This window comes from Budorcas taxicolor, chromosome 12, assembly GCF_023091745.1.
Source record: "Budorcas taxicolor isolate Tak-1 chromosome 12, Takin1.1, whole genome shotgun sequence".
NCBI lineage: Eukaryota > Metazoa > Chordata > Mammalia > Artiodactyla > Bovidae > Budorcas > Budorcas taxicolor.
The window spans coordinates 24,495,753-24,511,684 of NC_068921.1; positions in this window are offsets into that span (position 1 = coordinate 24,495,753).

Genomic DNA, 15,932 nt, shown 5'->3' on the forward strand with positions numbered 1-15,932 from the left:
CAACATCTCTCATTATTAGAGAAACGCAAATCAAAACTACAATGAGATATCATCCCAGACCGGTCAGAATGGTTCTCATTAAAGTCTACAAACAATAAATTCTGGAAAGGATGTGGAGAAGAGGGAACACTCCTGCACTGTTGGTGGGAATGTAAACTGATACATCCACTATGGAAGGCGGTATGGAGATTCCTTAAAAAACTAGGAATGAAACCACCACATGACCCAGGAATCCCACTCCTAGGCATATACCCTGAGGAAACCAAAATTGAAAGAGACACATATATCCCATTGTTCATTGCAGCACTGTTTACTATAGCTAGAACATGGGAGCAACCTAGAAATCCATCAACAGATGACTGGATAAAGAAGTTGTGGTACATATACACAGTGGAATGTTACTCAGCCATAAAAAGGAACACTTTTGAGTCAGTTCTAATGAGGTAGATGAACCTAGAACTTATTATACAGAGTGAAGTGAGTCAGAAAGAGAAAGATAAATACCATATTCTAACACATATATACAGAATCTATAAAAATGGTACTGAAGAATTTGTTTACAAGGCAACAATGAGAAACAGACATGGAGAATAGACTTATGGACATGGGGAGAGGAGAGGAGAGGGTGAGATGCATGGAAAGAGTAACGTGGAAACATATTACCATATGTAAAATAGATAGCCAGTGGGAATTTGCTGTATGGCCCAGGAACAGGGGCTCTGTATCAACCTAGAGGGGTGGGATGGGGAGGAAGATGGGAGGGAGTTTCAAAAGAGAGGGGATATATGTGTACCTATGCCTGATTCATGTTGAGGTTTGACAGAAAACAGCAAAATTCTGTAAATCAATTATCCTTCAGTAAAAAATAAATTTTTAAAAGAAAACAAAATTCCCTGTCCTCATGGAAATTACACTCCAGTTGAGGGATGGGGAAGTTACAAAAATAATAATTACAATATGTTCAGTTCAGCTGCTCAGTTGTGTCCGACTTTTTGCGACCCCATGAATCACAGCATGCCAGGCCTCCCTGTCCATCACCAACTCCCAGAGTTCACTCAAACTCATGTCCATTGAGTCGGTGATGCCATCCAGCCATCTCTGTTGTCCCCTTCTCCTCCTGCCCCCAATCCCTCCCAGCATCAGAGTCTTTTCCAATGAGTCAACTCTTTGCATGAGGTGGCCAAAGTATTGGAGTTTCAGCTTCAGCATCACTCCTTCCAATGTACACCCAGGACTGATCTCCTTTAAGATGGACTGGTTGGATCTCCCTGCAGTCCAAGGGACTCTCAAGAGTCTTCTCCAACACCACAGTTCAAAAGCATCAATTCTTCGGCACTCAGCTTTCTTCACAGTCCAACTCTCACATCCATACATGACCACTGGAAAAACCATTGCCTTGACTAGATGGACCTTTGTTGGCAAAGTAATGTCTCTGCTTTTCAATTGGTCACTTTCCTTCCAAGGAGTAAGCGTCTTTTAATTTCATGGCTGCAATCACCATCTACAGTGATTTGGGAGCCCCCCAAAATAAAGTCTGACACTGTTTCCACTTTTTCCCCGTCTAATTCCCATGAAGTGATGGGACCAGACGCCATGATCTTCGTTTTCTGAATGTTGAGCTTTAAGCCAACTTTTTCACTCTCCTCTTTCACTCTCATCAAGAGGTTTTTAGTTCCTCTTCACTTTCTGCCATAAGGGTGGTGTCATCTGCATACCTGAGGTTATTGATATTTCTCCCAGCAATCTTGATTCCAGCTTGTGCTTCTTCCAGCCCAGCATTTCTCATGATGTACTCTGCATAGAAGTTAAATAAGCAGGGTGACAATATACAGCCTTGACGTACTCCTTTTCCTATTTGGAACCAGTCTGTTGTTCCATGTCCAGTTCTAACTGTTCCTTCCTGACCTGCATACGGGTTTCTCAAGAGGCAAGTCAGGTGGTCTGGTATTGCCATCTCTTTCAGAATTTTCCACAGTTTATTGTGATCCACACGGTCAAAGGCTTTGGCATAGTCATTAGATGATGATAAATACTGTGGTAAAATAATGCAGAGGAACACGGTACTTATCTGAGCATTAAAAACGCAAATACAGTCCAGTGACATAAACACTCTCTGCAACAAACTTTTGGATCTTTCCAGCTCATCTACTGGGACTCATGTGATAAGCACAACACAATATTTCATACCTCAAAATGGCCCAAAGAGATTAAAACTCATCTTTTATTCTGAAGTTCTCAGAGCTTTTCCAGATGATGCATTCAAAGTATAAATTATGACCAGTGTCAGAAAAGTCTTCTTACTTGTAAATAATGTAAATTTATTCTCTCTGTTCTCTGTGGAAAAGATCATTGGTCATAAGGACACAGTCTATCCTGGGAATGTCACCATGAAAAGGGGCTCATGTGGTGTGAGTTCAGAGGTAATAGGCAAAACCACTAAATCAGTATTTCCAGAAATGTATACTATGACCCAATGATTCTGATAATTATGAATAGATGATATAGAAACAAATGATTGAAAGGTGACTTTCATGATTAAATACAATCTCCAAATGCAGTGTTAAGCAGAATTAAAGAATCTCTTTTCATAAAACTTCTCAGAGTCTTTTCTATCCTAAAGGGAATTTTGAATTTCCAACAAAGGAATAAATGATCTTTCCCAAACATATGAACATGGAATCCTCTTTTAGAAAATTTCTTAGGACTTGATTTCCATGGATAGTCTTTCACAGTAGCTGGTTTCAATTACTCTCCCTTATTCTGCAGCTCATAATGAGCCCCCCACCCCAAAGTGTTTGGCTACAATTATTAACATAGGATCACTCTGGAAAGAAGAAAACTTTAGAGCTTTATGAGTGTGTCACACCTTGATGTACAACTGAGTACAGATTTTGATGATGGGGGCTACCCAGAAAATAAGAGGAAATTAATTCATTGAAATGAATGGAGGGAGAGCAAGGAGCTGTAAAGGGAAGAGAAAGGCAATAGGTTATTTCTCTAGAAGCAAATGCCTCCTACTCACAGCTTTTACCAAGGGATGCCCTTAAATTGAATAATTCCACAGATTTAATAAAATGTTAGCTAAATCTTTCCTCAAGGCTTTCTTCATGTTTAAAAATTCCAAATCCCTTGAAGATAGTTGCCAATCATTCAATAATGTTAATAGTTTTCTCATGACCATGAAAAACTAACATGCAAGCTGGGCATTTACAATTTATAACCTATCAGATTAGCTCCTCTACACAGAGAAAAGATATTAAGTCAGAATTGAGTTGCCTGTGGGTACAATATATACAGAGAGAAAAACTGGAGTTGATTTGGTTGATCTCTTCTAGATCTTTCTGGTATAATGACTCTTCATGTATTGGGAATTTATGTATATTAATTCCACCTAAGTGAACTGGAAAGCAAATGGTCTGTTCCAAATGCTCCATTCTGAATACCTGTGTATGTCTACACATGCAATCCAGTTAACTGATGTTTTTCCACATACTACCTGAAGGAACTATGAATCACATTAAGACGCTTCTGTGGAAAATATGTGTTAGCAAGATGGAAGGAAACAGGGATGTATACCAATCAGATTAGTCGGTGTTTTCATTAGCTACAAAGCTGCGGAAATTTGGCAGGAATAACATACAGGGCTATTTCAACTGGAGCCAGCCACTTCCCCACCACCTCCCCTCATCTTAAGGCTTTATGCTGCTAAGTCGCTACAGTCATGTCTGATTCTTAGCGACCCCATGGACTACAGCCTACCAGGCTCCTCCGTCCCTGGGATTTTCCAGGCAAGAGTACTGGAGTGGGGTGCCATTGCCTTCTCCTTTACAGATCCACACAATTTGTACAGACCTGTAGGAAATTATGCATCAAAAAAAAAAAAAAGTTGCTGATTTATCAACTGGGTTAAAATCCCCTACCCACTTACATCCTTCACTGAAAATTTCTTTTTGTCTTGGAATAGAGTAGCTTTGGCATGCTACCTGCAACCAATACAACAAAACACTGTATTTCATATAATTCCTTTAGAAATATTTTTGAAAATTGAATGTACACCAGAAAAATCTTCAACCAAAAAAAATATATTTATGAGAATTGCTTCATGAGTAAATGATGGTTTAAGAAATCCCTCCCAGAGTAGATCTTTAATGTTCTCACTATAAAAAAAAAAAAGGTAATTATGTGTCATGATGAAGATGTTAGCTAATTAATATGGTGACAACTGTTTTTAAATATATGTTTATCAAATCAAATCAACACCCTGTACAAATTAAATTTACACAATGTTATATGTTAATTATATCTCAGTAAAGCTGAGGGAATACATCTCTCCTAATCAAGGACTTTTCCCCATCCTTTGAATCCTATCCAGTGTTTTATTCCACAGTACAATTCCTCTCCGGATTTCATTTCTAATGAAGACTTAGCTAATTTCCACTCTTGACTCTACTCTTCTTAATACTACTATTACCACTAATAATAACAATATCATAACATTTAACATCATACATTACATATATAACAAAATATATAGCATTTTTTGCCCATGAGCCCTGCCTCTCATATTCTAGGGACATCAGGGCTTATCAAGCAATGCTATATCTCAGGTCAGAAAAACTAAGTTTCCCTAAACATTGTGATGTAGAGTTCTATACAAAAAATTAGAAACTTCATGTTTCTAAATGAAGTGAGGATTCTGAAGTACAATAACTATGAATATTTTCATTAGGATTCACAAATTTATGCTCTTAAACACACATAAGAACTATTTCATTACATTGTAGGGGGGATGTAATAAGATTTTTAATAAAGAATTTCCTTTATTTTCACATTTTGGAGCATTCTTCCTTCATGTTATCTATCAAAGTCAAACTGGAAGACTTTATTGAAGATAATCATGTTGTTGAATGGAATATTTCACAGAACTGGGGAAAGCTTCCAGTCAGAGAACAGCACTACTGATTATTTAATGCACATTTTTAATTGTTTCAGGAAATGGTTATGCTGGAAATGTCCACGGGGTTGCTGGGGCACCCACATACAACCACACCCGACAGAGACTGTCTAGATAGGCGAGGTTTCAGAGCTCTGGTGCACTCACTGGAAAGCGATGAGACGACTGCAAATTCATATCAAAGAAGACTTGAGATCTCTTTTAACAGATCAGCACTGTTAAATGAGCAAAGCACATGAAATACAGGGCTCTTGTTAAATGTTACTAACAAATGCAGCTTAAAAATATTCAACATAATAGCTGCTGCTGCTGCTGCTGCTGCTGCTGCTAAGTCACTTCAGTCATGTCCGACTCTGCAACCCCATAGACAGCAGCCCACCAGGCTCCCGCATCCCTGGGATTCTCCAGGCAAGAACACTGGAGTGGGTTGCCATTTCCTTCTCCAGTGTATGAAAGTAAAAAGTGAAAGTGAAGTCGTTCAGTCGTGTCTGACCTTCAGTGACCTCCGTCCATGGGATTTTCCAGGCAAGAGTACTGGAGTGGGGTGCCATTGCCTTCTCCGAACATGATAGCTAACTTATATTTTTATATTGTTTTCAAGTTTACTTACAAACTCAAACAATGACTATAAAACTATGTTGAGTTGCCTGTTGTTTTCATTTCTGATACTGGCCCAGATGTTGACTATGTAACTTCTTATAGTTCCTTGTATTGCTGCTTATTTTTCCAATGTACTGCCAGTTGCCTATCAAAGGACCTGTCTTCCATGATCTTTCAAGTACCAGTGACTAAATGTATGCCTCCCAAGTGGAAGTTCGAGTTAGATGGAATGCCAGTTTAAGAAAGCCACATTTCTCCCCTACATCATAAATCAGGGAACAATTTTGACAATATACTGATAAATAAGACCCAACTTAGTTTCAAGAATATTATACCTTCTTATTTACTCTGGTTCTATTGTTGGTAGTTAGTCTGGGTATGCTACCAGTAATTCAATGAAGGTCATGTCCCTTGTTTTCTGATGATATGCAAATAAGTATGTATTACTTATTAAAATAGTTTTCATGGTATTATATTCACACTTAGCATGTATTACTTATTGTAATAGTTTGCATGCTAGTTATATTCACACCTAGTATGTATTGCTTATTGTAAGAGTTCATGCTCATTATATTCATACCTTTGTTCTTTCACTTCCTGTACTTCTTATACAGATTGGCTTGTGAACCTCATTTTTCTTAAACATATCCATTTTAAATATCAGAAATATCTGATTTTTCATTATCTCTTCCTGTGTTTTAATGCCCAAACATTTTCTATCAAAATACACATAATTTTAAGTTAGTTTTTTTCCTACTTTTCTTTATATTAAAGCGAGACTCAGAATTAGATTCATAAATTTTTAAATTCGGGTAGGCCAGTTGCTGAAGTTGAAACTCCAATACTTTGGCCACCTCACATGAAGAGTTGACTCACTGGAAAAGACTCTGATGCTGGGAGGGATTGGGGGCAGGAGGAGAAGGGGACGACAGAGGCTGAGATGGCTGGATGGCATCACCGACTCAATGGACATGAGTTTGAGTGAACTCTGGGAGTTGGTGATGGACAGGGGGGCCTGGCGTGCTGTGATTCATGGGGTCGCAAAGAGTCAGACATGACTGAGCGACTGAACTGAACTGAACTGAGGCCGGTTGCATTAACTAAGTTTAATGTTAGATACACTTTCTGTCAGAGGAGAGTGAGGAAGAAGAGTATCAGATAAAATGGTTTCTGCTGATCTCCAAGAGATGTGCAGAGGTTCAGGAAATAGAGACCAGCTTCCACAAAAGGAATTCAGAGTAAACAAACCCATGAAACCATGAAAGAACATGGCATGGCCAGGAAATAAGAAGTGTCCAGCTTGTCTATCACGTAGTTCTTGTTTGGAAAAAGGTAAGGTGGCTAGAACAGCATTCTTTTGGTTCTAAAAACCCTAGCTACTTCACAGCAATGTCCTAATAATTATTAATTCTCATTTAAGCATAAATTAACATTCTTTTCTAGAATGAGATGCATCAAAATTTTAGATATACAGATGTACTCTTTCACTTCATAGTGCAAAACATCTGTACTTTTATAGTTCTGTTAACTTAGCATGATTTTTTTCCTCCCTTCACTAACCCTTATCATTTTGACCTCTGAAAGTTTCTCCATTACATCACACAATCCTCATTCATCATGTCTAAAACAAGTTCATTGATATAATCCCTGAATGGGAGCCTGTAGAAGAAAAATGTGAGGTTTAGTCCTAGGACTTTGCAAATATAGTTCTGACTTCTTAGTGGCCTTTTTTGCTTTATATTTTTGCTTTAGTTTATATTTAAGTTTGGGTTCCACAGTTGAGACAGCCAAGAAGCTAAATTGATAATCTGGGGCATGATATTCACCTACAGTACTCAGTGGTTCAAAATTAATGAACCTATTTTCCCAAAGTCCAGTATAATAACCTATAGGCTATATAAACCATTTTGCTTTTGGGCACTGAAGTCTGTGATTAATACGAGTGCTACTGTCCACGTAGAAGTAAACATATAAAAACAAGAAGGAACCTCTCCTGGCATTGCTGTTCAAAGAGGAAACTTTTCTATATTCCTATTTCTAGTCTTTTATTCCTTGACCAGTCTAACTTTGGAACAAGAACACATCTAATAAATAAATCTAATTCCACTGAGCTAAATTTGACATAATTTACCAACACTATGGTAAATGCAAATTTCAGAATTAAAACAGAATTACTATCACTGGTAGCTTTTCCTAAAAGGAATACTGAAAAAAGGCAAATTTCTGAGACAAAGTTAATGTATTTTGAACTGACCAAGTTCTTCAGACTTGGTAAAAATTTGATCCTACAACTGTGAAAACAAATCCAAGTGAATTGGGAAATCTGTTGATTACATTACTTTTTTTTAAACTTTCTATTTATAGTTCAATAGACCTATGGATGTCACAGGTGGCTCTAGTGGTAAAGAACCTGCCTGCCAGTGCAGGAGGCATTAGAGATGTGGTTCAATCACTGGGTCAGGAAGATCCCCTGGAGGGCATGGCAATCCACTCCAGTATGCTTGCCTGGAGAATCCTATGGAGAGAGGAGTGTGATAGGCTGCAAAGTCCATAGGGTTGCAAAGAGTTGGACATGGCTGAAGTGACTGAGCACACACAGTCTTACATGCAGAGATGAAAAAGAATAAAGAGAGCAAGAAATACCAGTGCTTGAAAACCCTCTTCCATGCTAAATCAACTATGGTACACACCAAAACTGATCTTTAGAGCTCTCAAATACACAGAGTCTGCAGTGGTTTAACATATTCCATTTATTTCCTTTGGTAAGAACAGTGGAGTTTTCAAACTCTTCATTTTGCTAAACCTAACAAATTAGGGTTAACTTTTTAAAGCAGCCTCATAACATTTTCTCAACCGCTATTGTGATTTAACTATTATTAAGATCCCATTGAGAAACAGGCCATTATTCAGTCCATTTGCCAAGCGATCATATCCTTATGATGTGAAAGTTTTTGTCTTGATGGCAAATGTGTGTCAAGAGTATTTTTCTCTAGTATCAATAGAAATTAAGCAGTGTAACCATTTTACTTAGCCTTTTCTTCCGTAACTGTAAATTAAAAATAAAAAGTAACAGCTAACACATTTAGTCCTTGCAGTTTACATGTATTACTGTATTTAGTCTTCTCAACATTCCTATGAGGTTAAGTGCTATTATACTCACATAATACCTAATATTTAGAAATATAAAGTAAAAGTCAGAGAAAAAGTTCAAAATAATTTCTCTTTCAGAGGAATCCTAAGTCATATAAAGTAGTATAGAAGGAGGCTTCCGATTTGTATTGATTTGTGTTAATATATAGTAGTATATGACTTTTTTTTTACCAAATATGTACTTTGATTTTAAAAACTTTAAATCAACTAAAAAAAATTAATGTTTTTACCCAAAGTGTTCTTTTTTATCACTTATAGCAATGTAAGTAACCTAAGCAAAAGGACAGATTTTTACTCTAGGTTTAATTTCACCATTGCTATCTTATATAACTTGGAATTCTAGGTTTCAAATCTCTTTCACAACAGTCCTTATTTCTGTTATAAACATATTGTCAACCAGCCATAGTTCAGTTCTTGATCTTCATGCCTCTTGTCAGTTTTATATATTCTCACTACCTACTCTTTGGCGTGATTTCATTGGTCTTACTGTTTAACACTTGCTATACCCTGTTTACTTCCACACATATCTCTAGGCTTACTCTTCCCCTTTAATTCTAGATTTTGGTATCTAAGGTGACAACTCACCAGGGAAAGTTCAAATTTAGTTTACTGTCTTAGATTCCTACCAGTTAATAGTCCTGTCACTCTCAAAGTATCCTGGCTGAAATGGTCAATTACATGCTCAACTTTACTGTATCCAATTTACTAGTCATAGAAGTGTTAGTCCCTCAGTCATGTCTGACTGCTTGTGACACCCCATGGACTGTAGCCTCCCAGGCTCCTCTGTCCATAGGATTCTTCAGGCAATAAGGCTGGAGTGGGTTGCCATTTCCTTCTCCAATTTTACTAGTTAATGGATTTCAAATAGTCCTCTGAAATTTAACCAATAAAAACAGAGCTTTTGTTTTCCTCTGAAAAACCCCATCTGCTTTGTGTTCTTCATCTCAGAAAATGCAATATTGTTCACTCTGGTACTCAAAGTTTAAAAGCTTGGAGACATCCGTGGCTCCTCTCATACCTTATAATAAATCAGTTATAACTTCAAAGTCTGTACAGAATCTGATCCCTCCTTCTCTAAGATCTTTGCCTATATCACTGACATAACTCACTTGAGAAATTAATGAATAAGGATTTTATGAAAATGTTTCTGTGAGCTAAAATATAAAGTAATAGCTATTCTTGAGGACCCACATTGTAATAGGCACTTTATTGATAATAATGGGGAGCACTTTTGCATGTTTATAACACATTAGTCACTGTTTTAAGTGCTCTAATTTCATTAGTCCAGTAAATCTCACAATAACTCCTAGAGGCAATAGTTTTCCATTTTTAGGCATTATGAAACAGGTTATAAAAAGTAAGTGTCAGAGAAGACTACAAAGCAAGGCAAGTTATCAGGGCTAAAGATATAACATAATGATAAGAGAATCAATTCTCTAAGAAGACATAACAATCTTTAACATGGATGAGCAGGAAACTATATGAGGCAAAACCGGAGAGAACTGCAAGGAGAAACAGATGAATCCACTATGATAAACAGAGATTTCAACACCTCTGTATCAGAAATGGACAGATCCAGCAGGCAGGAAATGAGTAAAGACATAGCTGGACACAGCAAACCATCCATCAGATGGATATAATTAACATTTATAGATTACTTCATTGAACAAAAGCATAAAACAGATTCTTCTCAAGTTCACATGGGACATTCACCTAGATGGGCTACATTCTGGGCCATAATTCACAATTAAACAAATTTAAAAGAATAGAAATCTTATATTGTGTACTCACAGACCACAATGGTGTTTATTAAGTTAGAAATCAATAACAGAAAGACAGGTAGAAAACAGCAACAATATGCTTTTAAATAACCTATGGGTCAAGGAAGAAATCATTAGAAACATTTAAACTATTTTTAACAAAATGAAAATGAAAGTACAGCTTTTCAAAATTTGTAGTTTGCAGTAAAAGCAATGCTCAGTGGGAAATTACAGTACTGAATTTCTATATTAGAAATGAAGAAAGGTATAAAATCAATATTCTAAGTTTTTACTTAAAGAAACTGGAAAAAGAAGAGCAGATTAAGTTCAAATAAGCAGAAGAATATAAACAACAAAAAGTAGAACAGAATCAATAAATTTTTTTAAAAAAATCAATAGAGAAAATCTACAATATCAAACATTGGTTTTGGGGGTGGGTGGGAAATCCATAAAATTGATCAGCCACTAGTCAGGTTAACTAAGACCCAAAAAAAAGAGAGAGTGGGAAGGAAAAAGACTAATATCCAAAATTAAAGAAGGAAATCAATGCAGATTCCATGCATGTTAAAATAATAATAAAAGAATACAGCAAAGAACACTATGCCCACAAATTTGATAACCTAGATGAAACGGACAAGTTCCTTGAAAGACACAAGTTTCTCAGACTCACAAAACAAATAAATAAATAATATGAATAGGCCAGTATCTGTGAAATAAATTGAATTAGTAATTAACAAGTTTCTAAAACAGAAAGCACCAGAATGAGATGGGTTCACTAGTGAATTCTACCAAATACATAAAAAGAGAAATTATATCAATTGTCCACAATGTCTTTCAGAGAACAGAAGCAGAAGAAATCCTTTCTAACTCATTCTGTGATTCCAGCATTATGTGAATACCAAAACCAGACAAAGATATTATAAGAAAAGAAAACTGCAGATCATTAACTCTCATGAATATAGCTGCAAAAACTCTCAACGAAACATTAGCAAATCAAATCAAATGCATAGAAAGAATACCACATTAACTGGGAACTGTTTCAGATATATAAGGTTGGTTCAACATTTGAAAATCAATTAATTTAATTCAAATCACAGGAACATATCACTAGACGCACACAAAAAAGCATTTGACAAAATCTAACACTCATTTGTTATTTTAAAAAAAGAAAAAGAAAACTCTCAGTAAACTAGAACTAGAAATAAATCTTCATCACTCCTTTTTAACACTGTACTGGAAGTTATAGCTGATGCAGTAAGTTTTATCTAATAAAACCAAAATGTTTTAAACTACCATGCATTGTAAGAGTAGCAAGAGGTAGACGTATCAGTTCCATCCCTCATTCATGAGTAAATCCCATCAACTGGATCAGTTCTGTTTCATAAATGCAGGCATGCATAAACCAGACAAAGTGGATAAAGACCAGGTCTCAAAGGCTTACAGACAGTCGATTTTAAGATAGTGGTGCCTCTGAGAAAAAACACTAACATCTTGGAGATAACAGTAATTTCTGAAGGGAGGACAAGAAGCAGAACTCTAAGACAAAAGTAGACTCCAATTCAGAAGGTTACTTGGATGTCAGGAGTGGAAGTCCCTGAAACAGAACTCAGATCAGCACTTTATGCTCTATTTGCAAGCATTTTAGCAAACTTCCTTAACAAATATTACATTCTGGTTGATTTCCAGAATGATTCCAGGGAATGCTGGAATAGCTCACTGGGAGAAGTAGTGACTAGCAAGGAATTGTGGTCACCCACATTTCCCCATAGAGATCCAATTTCTGATTCATTGGGTTACATCATGTAATGTGACCAGGGAAGAGGGCAAAATATAATAAGCAGTCAAACTACTGTTCATGCAAATACCTGTTTATTTTCGAATCCGCTAGTAATCCAAGGAGTCTGCAGTGGCTTTACACTCTCCATTAATTTTTCTATCCGGTCTATCCCCACAAAACTGATTTCTGCTGGACTTGCAGAAATTTTCTGTAGTGTATATTTTCACCAAGCCCGAAAGTCCATGGGTAATAAACGAAGATCTAAAAATTTTCATCTCTGAAACTTATAAATCTTGCCTTATAAACATATCCAAAAGCCAGTTTTAATAATCATTCAAATGCCCAGAAAAATAATATTTAATACTGCCTGTGTGACGAGCGGACTTATTGGAAAAGACCCTGATGCTGGGAAAGACAAAAGGCAGGAGGAGAAAGGGATGACAGAGGACAAGATGGTTGGATGGCATCACCCACTCAATAGACATGAGTTTGAGCAAGCTCCAGGAGATGGTGAAGAACAGGAAGTCTGGCATGCTGCAGTCCATAGGGTCACAAAGAATTGGACATGATTGAGCGGCCAAGCAACAACACTGCCATGATACTTATTGTGTTTGCATGTGTATTGCATGTGGTACGTGTATGCAGGCAGTAAGATAATATTTCAAGTATAAATATATACTTATATCTCAGCTGGTAAAGAATCTGCCTGCAATGTGGGAGACTTGCGTTCAATCCCTGGGTTGGGAAGATCCCCTGGAGAAGGGAAAGGCTATCCACTTCAGTATTCTGGCCTGGAGAATTTCATGGACTATACAGTGCATGGGGTCGCAAAGCATCAGATACGACTGAGCAACTTTCACTTTCATATCTAATGGAATATTCTATTTATCTTTTTCAGTTCAGTTCAGTTCAGTTGCTTAGTCGTGTCCGACTCTTTGCGACCCCATGAATCACAGCACTCCAGGCCTCCCTGTCCATCACCAACTCCCAGAATTCACTCAAACTCATGTCCATCGAGTCAGTGATGCTATCCAGCCATCTCATCCTCTGTTGTCCCCTTCTCCTCCTGCCTCCAATCCCTCCCAGTATCAGGGTCTTTTCCAATGAGTCAACTCTTCACATGAGGTGGCCAAAGTATTGGAGTTTCAGCTTCAGCATCACTCCTTCCAATGAACACCCAGGACTGGTCTCCTTTAAGATGGACTGGTTGGATCTCCTTGCAGTCCAAGGGACTCTCAAAAGTCTTCTCCAACACCACAGTTCAAAAGCATCAATTCTTCCGCACTCAGCTTTCTTCACAGTCCAACTCTCACATCCATACATGACCACTGGAAAAACCATAGCCTTGACTAGACAGACCTTTGTTGGCAAAGTAAAATCTCTGCTTTTCAATATGCTATCTAGGTCGGTCATAACTTTCCTTCCAAGGAGTAAGCGTCTTTTAATTTCATGGCTGCAATCACCATCTGCAGTGATTTTGGAACCCCCCAAAATGAAATTTGTCGCTGTTTCCACTGTTTCCCCATCTATCTTCCATGAAGTGGTGGGACCAGATGCCATGATCTTCATTTTCTGAATGTTGAACTTTAAGCTAACTTTTTCACTCTGCTGTTTCACTTTTGTCTGAATGTTGAACTTTAAGCTAACTTTTTCACTCTCCTGTTTCACTTTCATCAAGAGGCTTTTTAGTTCCTCTTCACTTTCTGCCATAAGGGTGGTGTCATCTGCATATCTGAGGTTATTGATATTTCTCCCGGCAATCTTTATTCCAACTTATGCTTCTTCCAGCCCAGCGTTTCTCATGATGTACTCTGCATAGAAGTTAAATAAGTAGAGTGACAATATACAGCCTTGATGTACTCCTTTTCCTATTTGGAACCAGTCTGTTGTTCCATGTTCAGTTCTACCTGTTGCTTCCTGACCTGCATACAGATTTCTCAAGAGGCAGGTGGTGGTCTGGTATTCCCATCTCTTGAAGAATTTTCCAGTTTTTTGTGATCCACACAGTCAAAGGCTTTGGCATAGTCAATAAAGCAGAAATAGATGTTTTTCTGGAACTCTCTTGCTTTTTCCATGATCCAGGGGATGTTGGCAATTTGATCTCTGGTTCCTCTGCCTTTTCTAAAACCAGCTTGAACATCTGGAAGTTCACAGTTTACGTAAACCATGAAGCCTGGCTTGGAGAATTTTGAGCATTACTTTACTAGCGTGTGAGATGAGTGCTATTATGTGGTAGTTTGAGCATAATTTGGCATTGCCTTTCTTTGGGATTGGAATGAAAACTGACCTTTTCCCATGTTTATTTTATAAGAAGAGGACAGAAGACAAAAATCAATACAAAACAGAGATCAATGAAAACAGAGATTTTGAATTGAATTCAAATCCCAACTCTGACTTGGAGTAAGTTTCTTAAATTTCCCAGACATAAGTATGCACAGCTCTAACAAGGATACAGAAATACCTACCTCACAGGACTGTTGAAAGTATTTTTTCATTTACTTTTATTGGGGTATAGTTGCTTTGCAATGTTGTATTAGCTTCTACTGTACAGCAAAGTGAGTCAGCTGTACATATACATATATCTCCTCTTTTTTGGAAATGATTCCCATTTAGATCAACAGAGAGCATCGAGTAGAGTTCCTTGTGCCATACAATAGGTACTCATTAGTTATCTATTTTGTTATTGAAAGTATTAAAAGAGTAGTATAGCAGATACTTATAATTATGATGGTGGTCAAATATCTGCCTTTAAGAAACCAGTTAGGAAGAAAATAAAAACATATTCCTTCATCAGTTTCTCACAGAATCTTAGGAGAAACAACTCCAGTGCTTTTGGAGAATATTTGAAATTTCATTAAATAACTCGAAAGCATCCTGGACTTCCTGCACATCACAAAATTGGGAAGCCAGAGTGGTAGAGACCAACATTTACCTACCTTTCCTTAACTGGAATTCATGGTGAAGATGCTGATTCTAAAATAGCTACGACCTTAGGCTGTGTTGAAAATCAAGATATGTGAATTTCCACTGTATTCAGCCCAGATTACTGTGTTCATTAGTTGGACTATAGGTGATTAAAACCTAAATTCGCCTATAAAAGGGCAAGCAGAATACTCATGAGTCTAGAAACCTTAGATACCTGAGAATGCAAGGAAGAGTCTTGCTCCCTTCATCCTTCTCCATTATTCTGAAGTGCTTGAACTTGTCTCTTGCAGCACTCTGAGAAAAATTACAGAAGTTATATTGAATAAAAATGTCTGTCAGTAAATTTCATTGAAGTTAAATTCCAAAGCTTCCTTTTGACATACAATCATTTGTGAAATTTACACTAATGTTCAGAGATGGAATAAAGCAAGCTTAAAAGACTTAACAACTCCTCAGTATGGTCTTCTGCTCCTCTTCACTGTCTTAATCTGCTATTGACCATCAGTTGATTTAAAGGCCAGTGTTATCTCAACTTAAGCAGACCAACACTGAATTTTTCTCTTATAATCCATGCTCCTGAAGTGCCTAGAGTTTATAACCAGAAATATCATGAAGCTATGCATCACCCTGTTTGGACTGCATGCGCGTGCACAAATACACACACACACACACACACACACACACACACACTAAAGCTTTCTAGTTGCAATACCTAAATTTTGTGCCCAACAAATTTATCTGTTAAATTTCTGGTTATTGGCAGGAC